The sequence below is a fragment of the Fukomys damarensis genome, unplaced genomic scaffold (assembly GCF_012274545.1).
Source record: "Fukomys damarensis isolate Sample0158 unplaced genomic scaffold, DMR_v1.0_HiC HiC_scaffold_39, whole genome shotgun sequence".
NCBI lineage: Eukaryota > Metazoa > Chordata > Mammalia > Rodentia > Bathyergidae > Fukomys > Fukomys damarensis.
Genome location: NW_022900951.1, coordinates 54675585 through 54686333, shown reverse-complemented (window position 1 = coordinate 54686333; position 10749 = coordinate 54675585). Strand labels below are relative to the sequence as shown.

The window sequence follows — 10749 nt, the reverse complement described above, 5'->3', positions numbered from 1 at the left end:
TGATTGGATCATGAGGGATCTAGCTCCATCAGTGTATTAATCCCTTGATGAGATGATCATTTGATGGCATTACTACAAGGTAATGGAAATTTAGGAGGTGGTGCCTAACTGAAGGGAGCAAATCACAAAAGTGTGAATTTGGAAACTATGTCTTGCCCCGGCCCCTTCCTCTCTGGCTCTCTTTACTTCTGGCTGCCGTAAGGTAACAAGCTTTCCTACACAAAGCCTTTCTGATATGGTGTTTCTACCTGTTATGATTTGCATCTAAAATATTTCCCCAAAGTTTCATGTGCTCCTATGCAGGGCTTCTGAGAGTGTTGGGAGAGTGGGTGTGTGATCTAGATTATGGGTGTGCATAACTGGATTAGTCTACTGATTGGCTGACCATAGTTCTGGGTGTGGTTGACTGGGTTTACTGAAGACAGAAACCCCATCCTGGGTGCTAGTGGCAGCAACCACCGGGCTTGTAGCCTGAATAGAATAAAAGGGGAAAGAGAGTCTTGCTGGGGCTGCTGCTGTGTCTTGCCTAGCCTGCCATAAATTCTTTCTCCTCAGCTGTGCCCCCCTACCATGCCACCTTCGTTGGAGCCAGCTGACTATGCAATGAGATCTCTATAAACTGTGAGCTAAAATAAACCTCTCCTCCTTTAACTTGTGGGTACTGAGTATTTTGTCCCAGCATGAGGAATTAACTAAAACACTGCCTTACTACAGGCCTAAAAGCAATGGAGCAAGCTAGATGATCAGAGAAAGAAAGCTCTGAAACCACAAAGAAAAACAGATCTTTCCTTTTCAAGTTGTTTATGTCAATAGTTTTGCTGTAACAACAAAAAACTGACATTCGGTAGGCAAAGTCAAAGAGAAAGAAAGTATAAAAAAGTCAGAGGGGAGTATGGAAAGTTAATATTTGGTGGATATAGAATTTTATTTTGGGAGGATGAAAAAACTTGAAAATCAGTAAAATATGTTAACATCCTCCCCACAAAAATATAGTGCAATGGTGAGATGCAGACATGTTGGTTAGCTTGACTGAATCTTTCTACAACGTATATATAAATTAATTATATAACCCATAAATATTTGCAATTTTTAGTGAATAATAAAATAATAAGATTTATATAGGATTATAATAGTTCTCATAATTTGTCAGCAAAGTATTACTTACATACCTTGGAATTTTACTATGGGTACAAAATATGTAATATTTATATCATTATGTTTAGTTATTATAATGAAATATTGTTTTCATTTTAAAATAAAAGTAGTTATAGCTGGGCGTGGTGGCGCACGCCTGTAATCCCAGCACTCGGGAGGCTGAGGCAGGAGGATCACTCTGAGTTCAAGACCAGTCTGGGCTACACAGTGAGTTCCAGGTCAGTCTCACTACATAGTGAGACCCTGTCTCAAACCCCCCCTCAAAAAAAGATAAAAGTAGTTAATATTATTTTCTCAAATAAAATACATCTGTGTGATATATTTAATCAGATATATCAGAATTTTTACCAAGTAAAAGGGAATTACCAAATCATCTGAGGAAATGTTTCTATAAAACATGAATTATTTTTTCCTATGTCAAATGTGTTTTAAACTATTAATATACATATTCTGCTTACAGAAAAGTGGACATTTCAGTTATACGTAACAATTTTGAAGATCCCTATTCACAGGAGGGCCACAGTTAAGTCCGTGAACACAGCCTCCATATGAAGGCACAATCCACATAGTCCACAAATATTGTATCCATGAGAACACAATGGATCTTTAAGATATAGTTCTGAAGAGAGCAAAGAGAGTTCCATTTTCCTATATCCAGTAGATTGCATATTTTATGTTTCACATCCCTTATGGTTTTCGTGTTTGGAAGAAATAGTTATTACCTGGTTATTCTTGAGTACTTTTGCATATATTATATTCCCATTTAAATTTATGAACATTTGCAACATCTGTAGACTACACAGACTGCACATGCATATGTAATCTGTGTGCAGAGATGTCTTAATTACTTTCTCATTGCTGAGATATAATACCTGACACAAACAACTTAAGGGAGGAAAGGTTTATTTTTGTGCATTGTTTTTAGAGGTCCATAGTTCATTGATTTTTAAGGCAAGTGAGGCTCAGAAGGGGGGCAAAACAGTGGCGAGTTGCTCATGGTAAGTCAGTAGGGAAGCATAGAGAGATCAAAGGAGGAGAAAGGGAGATAGATCTTTCCAGGCCATGCTCCCAGTGACCCAGCACCTATGTCCAGGCTTCAGCTCTCAATGTTATATTTAGCTCCAAACTCATCAGTGGATTAATCCACTGATCAGTATCATGCCTCCATGATCCAAACACCTTGCAAAAACCCCATCTATGAGTACATGAGGCTTTGGAGTGGGGGAAACATCTAGATATAAACCTTAATAATAGACATTATAATTTTACTTCACATTTGTCAATGTAGAATCAAAATCCCCACTTTTTAAAGTTTCTATGTGCTATTCCAAAAAGACAGGATTTTTAAAGGAATCAATTATAACTCACTACACCCACCCACCTTCCCATACATCTGTGATATGATCAATGTTCACTGCAGACTCTGCCTAAGATCAGCCAACCAGGGGTACCTCCCCTACCCCGGGATTCCCACCTGGATTCAGATACAGCTTGGTAAGAGAGGTATCTGTAGAAGAGGTATCAGCTTATCACCCCAGCATGTGCCAAATAGTATCTTCGTTCTTTGTTGAACTCTATTTATACTTTGTGACGTAATTATCATATTTCATTAGTAAATGTTTCCTTTAGATAAGACTTTTTGAAAAGACTGTTTTATTCTCTGAGTGACACTAATTTAAGGGTTACAAGTTTTCCTGGTAGGATATTTTTAAAATAGAAATGAAAGTAGAAATCTGCTCAATGGCCAGTTTGCTGAAGATTTTGATAAAGTTGAATCACTGGTTAGATTTAAGAAATTGGAGCAATATTTCACTTTACACTCTTATTGGTTAGTTATTAGTAGCTGATGGAGTAAAATAAAAATCTACAATTATACTTATCACAAGTAGAAAAGAAAGAAAAATGAGTGGCTATTATGGAACAGTTCTGAAATCTTTCGTAGGCATTATTAGAGGACTTGGAATCAATATTCCTATATTAAAGTTATTAAGGATACCTAACCTATGTACAATTGGTAATAAGATTTATTGTTTTTCTTTAAATTAACTTTTAAACTGGTCTCATCTGCAACAAAAGTATCTTGAAATAATTGTCTGAAGTGCTACTCATCTATTTCTAACACAGAGTCAAACAAGAATCCTTCAAATTCTAAATGTTTACCCAGGCCTAATAAAATCCTCTTGTACCATTGATAGTAACACATAATCCATGGTAACTAACCCACCTACGTTGAAAAACAAATGCTTCAAAAAGATCATAATGTGAATACGATTGTACAAGTCTCTATATTTCACAGAAACAATCTATAAAAAACTGTGATGCTCAGTAGCTGAGTTTCCCACATTGAAAATGGCAGACTTTATGGGAAAAAAACCCAGCAGCTTCTGATAAGTTTCTTCCATTTTCTGTTTGTTAGTTCATCTACTCCTTCTTATGGTTGCTTCTTCTTAGCAAGAACATCTTTTTCTCTAACAAATACACTTTTAGAGTATCCTGAATCTTTGGAGCAAAATTAAAGCTCAACTTAGTTTTACTGACATTTCTCAAACCTGGAATTGAATTTTGTTAATTTTTCTTTGTTAACCAAGTGTATGACTCTTGAGTGTTCTTCCCATTAGCTCAGAGTTATTTATTTTCGGAGCAAGATAAACAGCATGTGTGTTCTCAAAGAGCATAGAGCCAGACCCTTTGTTGACTGCTGTAACTGTGTCTCTCACAATCCTCACTGCCAAAATACTGCTACAGTCCAGAAAGTGTTCTTTCATGGTAGTTTACTCAACTTTGTAAGGGAGATTCTCTATTAATAGTAATCTCTTGTCCCTAGATGAGGTCTCAGGTGCAGGGTCAACTGGAATATGAAATCCATCTGCAATCTGGGCCTCATTTCTTTTCAGTGCTTTTCTAGAGTAGCAGCACTCTCATCTATAAACAAACAGAAGTATTAGTGTTTTGCTGATCAGTAGAAACTGCACATTTTATTGTTGCCAATTTTTTAGATACAGTTCTCTCTCCTGGGATTAGAGAACAAAATTGTACAGATTTTATTTGTTCATATTCTTTAAAAAATGACTTCAGCTTCTTATTGCATGTGACTGGCAAATTCCCAACAAATACAGTCCTCTCATTCTTTAAACTCTCTTTTTGGTTGATTGGGAGTTTCTTTCTTTGACTTAACATCAAAGTTGTGATCTACTTCATCATGTACTTTTCTGTTACTTTAACACTAGACTGAGAATTTTTCCCTATCTGCCCCACTTCTGATGAATTTCTTCTTTAACCAGCACTTATTAGAACACTTTCCCAGCTTCTCTGTTTTTGTGTGTGTCACATTCACATTTTGTTGCATGCTCTTGCAAAAGTGGCCTTTGCCTCTGAGATGTACCTTCTTCCTCCTCATCACATTTCCTGAGTAATTGGCATTTAGACCAGATATACTTGTGACACTGGAGCAAGCTTTCGGTGACCTGCTAACCTGGTAGTCTCAAGCTGCATCCTAGGGGGTTCTCCACTGGCTCCCCACTTTCCTTTTTCTGTTTCTTCCACTTATTCTTCCCTTCCAATGCCAGTCTTATATCAAGGCATCAACACACCCATTACCAGCTTTTATCAGATTGGGATAAAGCCTTTCACCACCTATTTCAGTTTTTTTCAATATCATGAATATAAGTAAGATTTTATCAATGGCATCTTCTGTATCAATTGAGACGATCATGTGATTTTTCTCCTTGGTTTTGCTAATGTGATGTATTACATTTATTGATTTGCATATGTTGAACCATCCTTGCACACTTTGGGGTGAAGCCTACTTTGCTGTGATGTTGAGGATTTTTGTCTCTATGTTCATTAAAGAGATTGGCCTATAGTTCTCTGTTTTGATTGGGTCCTTTTCTGGTCTGGGAATCAGAGCAATACTACCTTCCAGGAATAGTGTCTTTCTCTTTCAATTATATTAAAGTACTTGAGGAATATTCATGTTAGATCTTGTATAATTTGGCAGTGAATTCATCAGGATCTGAGTTTTTCTTAGTCGGCAGTTTTTAAATAACTTCTTTACTCATGGGATTATTTACAGCTTCTATATCTTCTTGGTTCAGCTTCAGTTCTATACGTATTGAAGAATGAATGCATTTATTTACAATTCTCCATTTTATTGATGCACACATCCTGAAAGTAGTTACTCATAATCTTCTGTTATCTTGTGCTTTTTCATTTCTATTTGCCATGGTTTGAATCTTTTCTTTCATTTCATTCTTTCCTTTTTACAGATTTAGAGGTTTAGAGATTTATTTTATAAATAAAATAAAAACTGGGTCTTTCAAAGACCCAGTTCTAGCCTGGGGATTTAGCTCACTGGTTCTGCCACCTGCCTCCCAAGTGCAAGTACCCGAGTTCAATCCCCGGTACCAAGAAAAACAAAACCAAAACAAAACAACAAAGACCCAGTTGTGCAATTCATTGATTGGATTGTTCTTGTATTCTCAACTTCACTAATTTCTGCTCTGATCTTTGTAATTTCCTTCTTTGTACTAGCTTGTCATTTAGGATGCTCTTGTTTTTCGAGAACTTTGAGGTACATAATTAGGTTTTTACTTGGGCTGACTTTGTTCTTCCGATACGGGTATTCACAGCTATAAACTTTCCTTTCAGGACTGCTTTCATTGTGTCCCATGGATTCTGGTATGTTTTACTAGCATTGTTATTTGATTCTAGGAATGACCTAACTTATTCCTTGATTTCATCTGTGATCCACTGATTATTCAAGAAGGTACTGTTTAATTCCCATGTGTTTACATAATTTCTGTGGTTTCTTTTGCCACTGATTTCTAGTATCATTGCACCATATGATCTGATAATATGTATAGAATAATTTTGATTCTTTTGCATTCACTTAAATATGCTTTAAGTGCTAGCATGTAGTTTATTTTGCAGAAAAGCTCATGTGCTGCTGAGAAAAATGTGTATTCTGCTGGTTGGTGGGAAAGTCTGTAGTATCTATTAGATCTATTTGTTTGAAGGTTTGGTTTAACTTTGATATTCTATCATTATCTTTTTGTCTAGTTCATGTATTTGTGAAGGTAGGGCATTGAGGTTACCCCACTTTAATTGTGTTCATGAAAATCTGATCTTTTATATCCAGTTGTGCTTGTTTTATGAAGTGGGGTTTGGAATGTTTTATGGATATGCTTATAATTGTTATCTAATTGTTAGCTCCTCCTACTGAATTGTTCCATTAACCAACATGTAGTGACCTTCTTTGCCTCTTATCAGCTTTAATTGGAAATCCACTTTGTCTGAAATTAGGACTGCTTTTTTCCTTGTTCTTATTGCATGGAAAGTTGTATTCTGTCTGAGTTTTAATCCATATATTTCTTGTGGATTAAATATTCCTAGTATACTGCATATTGTTGAATTTTGTTTCTCGAGCCATTCTGTCAGTCTGTGTCTTTTGATTGGGTAATTGAGAACATTCACAATGAGAGTTATTACTGAGGGGTACTGACTTATTCCTGTAATTGCAGTATTTTCCTATTTCTGATTTCCTTTTTTTCTTCTTACTGGTTAACTGCTACCCTGGCCTTGTGTATTCATTCTATTACATTTTTTGGTATTGTTGGCTTTGTTGCTACTTTCTAGGATATTGTTGAGAACTTTTGGGAGTCCAGGTTTGGTGGTATGATTTTTTTGAGGTGGTCTTTGCCATGGAAATACCTTATTTCTCCATCAATTTTGAAAGAATGTTTTGAAGATTATATAAATCTAGGTTAAAATTTGTTATCTATTAAGGTTTGAGACATTTTCCTTCTAGTTCCCCTGGCCTTTAAAGTTTGCACTGAGAAGTCTGGTGTAATTCTAATGGATTTACCTTTATAAGTAATTCATTGCTTTTTGGTAATAGCTTTTATATTTCTGTCCCTTTGTTGGAATTCTGAAGTTTTAACTATGACATGATGCAGTGAAGTTCACTTTTGATCCTGGCTATTTGAGATTCTATATCCTTTACTTATCTGTATACTTAATTCTTCCCTATATTAGGGAAGTTTTCTATTATGATTTCTGCAACTTTTATGCCTTTTGTTCTACCTTCTGATATTTTACTAATTCCAATTAATTTTAATGTTTTTGGGCTCAGCTAGCAGCAGTAGGATCTATTTTCCAGTTTCTCTTATTATTTTTAAGGTTTCACTTGAGTATTTAGTCTTTAAAAGCATCCTTGTGTTCTGATTATGATATTTTGTGCTCACAATGATCACTTCAGCTACCCATACTTTCTTTATAATCTTAAATCTCCTGGATTTCTGTTTTGAACCTTTTCATGAACTCTAATTCCTTGCCAAACTGTTCAATCATATTTGATATAATTTCATTTAGCTCAGATAACTTTTTTTTTTGGTACTGGGAATCAAACTCAGGTCCTCGTGCTTGTGAGGCAGGCGGTGGAACCACTGAGCTAAATCCCTGGCTCTCAGTTAACTTTTTATTAGTGTATTCTGTAAGCTCCCCCATCATTTTATTGCCTCTATTATGTGAATAGATATATCTTCAGTGAGTCTGTCAAGCACCTTATTGATCTGTGTTTTAATCTCTGGTGTTATTCTTTTGAATAATTTGGCTGTGTGATTTCTTTTGCATTCTTCGCTCTTGGTGCCCCATGGATCAGTTCTGGGATGCTGGGAGTCTGAGGAGGCATTTTTTTTTTGCTTTGTCCTCTCATATTTCTATTGTTTTTGTTTGTTTTGTGCTGATGTTTATGATTGCTTATATTGGAAAGACTTTGTTGGCCATATGGAGATCTCTTTAGTTAGTTTGCTTTATAGTAATGTACTCAGGGTGTGAATAACTATAGTCCTTTGCTTTTGTCGCAAGATCTGACCACTTCTGTTAATTTGGGAGGAAGATACAGTCACTTGGCCCAGAATCCAGTTTTCTGTGAATGCACTACAGTATTATTAATATCACACAGGTAATCTGGGTATAGGCATACTGAAAAAACCCAATGATAGCAACAACTATGTGACCCTGGCATTATCAAGTAAATCAGCATCAGTAATATTATTTAAGAGAAACTGGACATTGATATAACATAAGAGCTAATAATGTATCACCTTTAACCTTAGAAAAGAAATCTATAACTGTAGTATAAACACTAAGACAAACCAAATACTGACATATTGCAAATATTTACTACATGTGGTAACTGTACTCCAATAATGATAGAAGAGAATTCCACATTAGTAACAAAGAGTTAACTATCTAAAGATTAATAAAGTTTAACACATCCATGATGGCATTGAAATTTATGTCTTGCTACTGAGAAGCTCTGGTTTGAACGTGCTATGTTATCACTAACTTGAACCACGAGTGGTACTTATATGACTGTCTTATTGGGTGTCATGGGACAGTCCCATTGAGTGGTATAAGTTGCCCAATGGGATAGTCATGAATGCACCAGGCTGCTGGGAATGTGTAAATGACTATATTTTGAAAGATAAATGGAGTTGAGGGGCTGGGGATTTAGCTCAGTGGTTCCAGTGCCTGCCTCACAAGCTCAAAGGCCAGCGTTTGATCCCCAGTACCAAAAAAAAAGGAGCTGGGAATGGGAGAACATGAAAAGAAAAATTTGAAAAACTAAGCAGTGGGAGATAAGAAGGAGCAAAAAGTAAGACAAAGGATTCTATTACTACTTTTCTATGAAAATAAAGCCTAATTGTTAAATAAGCACTGGTTGTTACCATGGTGATGGCTATTGTCATCCAGATTAAACCATACTGTTCTCTATCTTGGTGGCTAATCTGAAATAGCAGATAAGACAAAGTGATTGGCACTGGAATTTTTGATCTCTATTTTTCAAGGCTGATTATTTTCTGGTTTTGTCTTATTTTCAGGGAAACAGGGTAAGGCGTATAAGAATATTTAGGGGATTAGATAAAGGTAACAGAAAAAAAACCCCAAAGAGTAACAGAAGATAAAAGAAAAAAGAGAGAAAAGAATAAAAGGAAGGAAAAAAGTACAAAGCAAAATACCTCCAAACCTAGTAAACCAGGGAAGAAAAAAGAGGAAAGGGGAAATGAGTTCAAAAACAGAAAGAAAAGGGGTAAAAATTCTCTGTATTTTTGAATGCATGGATTCCTTCCAGGATGCACTGTTTTGTAGTCTAGCAAGTCACAGTTTTCTCTACCTAGTCTTACAGTCCGCAGGTTTGTGAGATATTCCCCTATTCCAGAGGTCCCTCTGTTTACCCAAGTCAGGGGCAATGTCCACACCAACATGTATCCTTGCTCACACTGGTAGATAGAGAAGGCATTCAGGTTTCAGATCTATGCTGGATATAGACAGCATGGCAAGAGTTCAAGTATGCTGGCACTTTCAAACCCAGCGACTTCTGAGTGCTACTCAGCTTAGCCTGGCTTCTCACTTCAAGGCGCAGCACCTATGTCTTCCTGGACTGAGTTTAAGTTTCTCAGGGGATCTTTTTCTGCCTTACTCCCTATCCATGGCTGTCTACCATGGCACTCACTCACTCAGTCACTGTTGGAGAACAACACTGGGAACCAAGAACTAAAGGTTTTTTTTTTTAGTTGTTTTGATCCTAGATTTAAATAATTGATCAATTCCCTAAATGGTGCCTGATTAAGCACTCTCTGGAGACATGGTGGGCTTGCCTGGTGGAAACTCTCTGGCTGTTGTCTGCTATGTTGACAGGGTCTCCTTGGAGCAAACCACCCAAGCTGCTTTTACAGTTCACAATACCTGTGGGCTCTGCCTTCATTTTTCCCTGGATTTCCCAGCCCTAGGCACTTGCCTGGCTTCTAGTGAGTCAGGTTCTCCTTCCCATGAGCCACAGGCCAGGGACAGAGTCCCAACAACCTCATATTTATATGATATTTAATTTATAAAATACTTTCAAATGTATTTTTTCTTCTCCTTTTTCCCCCATACTGTGGAGTGAACACTCACCTAACATATGCTAGGCACGTATTCTTCCATCTGACATATTTCTGACATACTGGTCTTGTCAATACTTTTGTGGTTATCTGGAAGGTGATTAGGACATCTCCCTCTCCTACATAAGAGACTAAATTTTGATCTACCTAAGTTCTACAGGTAATGACTGAACTAGATCTGAATACTAGATGTATTTCCACCCAAATGCTCTATCTCAACTACTATTTTTTTCTACGACTATTTTGTTTAATAAAGAATATCACATAAAATTTCATAAATAGTATACATTTCTACATAGTACTAGCAAACTCAAATTGTGAAAAATATATACAAGGGCCATTAATATCTAAAAACTTACAGATCATTTTTTTCTGGCTGCAATTGATCTTTTTGTAATATCTGAACAAGTTTATAATATTATAGGTACTCAAGGTTTTTAACGAAAAGCACGAGTAACACAAAATAAACCTAGGCAGTGTTAGGGGCAAATATTAACAATTATGTTAACAAATACTATTTTAGCATACTTTGGAACTAGACCTAGACATGTATATTATTACCTCAAGGAACTGGCAATCGAGTAGGAGGAAGAAACAAGACAAACAAATACGTGACCAACTGAGAAACAGACTGGAATTGAGTTATAAATAG

At 36.3% G+C, this 10749-nt stretch overlaps 1 pseudogene; it reads right to left on the bottom strand.

The window, feature by feature from the left end:
* Positions 1 to 3586: 3586 nt before the first annotated feature.
* LOC104867776 lies at positions 3587 to 4867 on the bottom strand (annotated as a pseudogene).
* Between the last annotated feature and the right edge of the window lie 5882 nt (positions 4868 to 10749).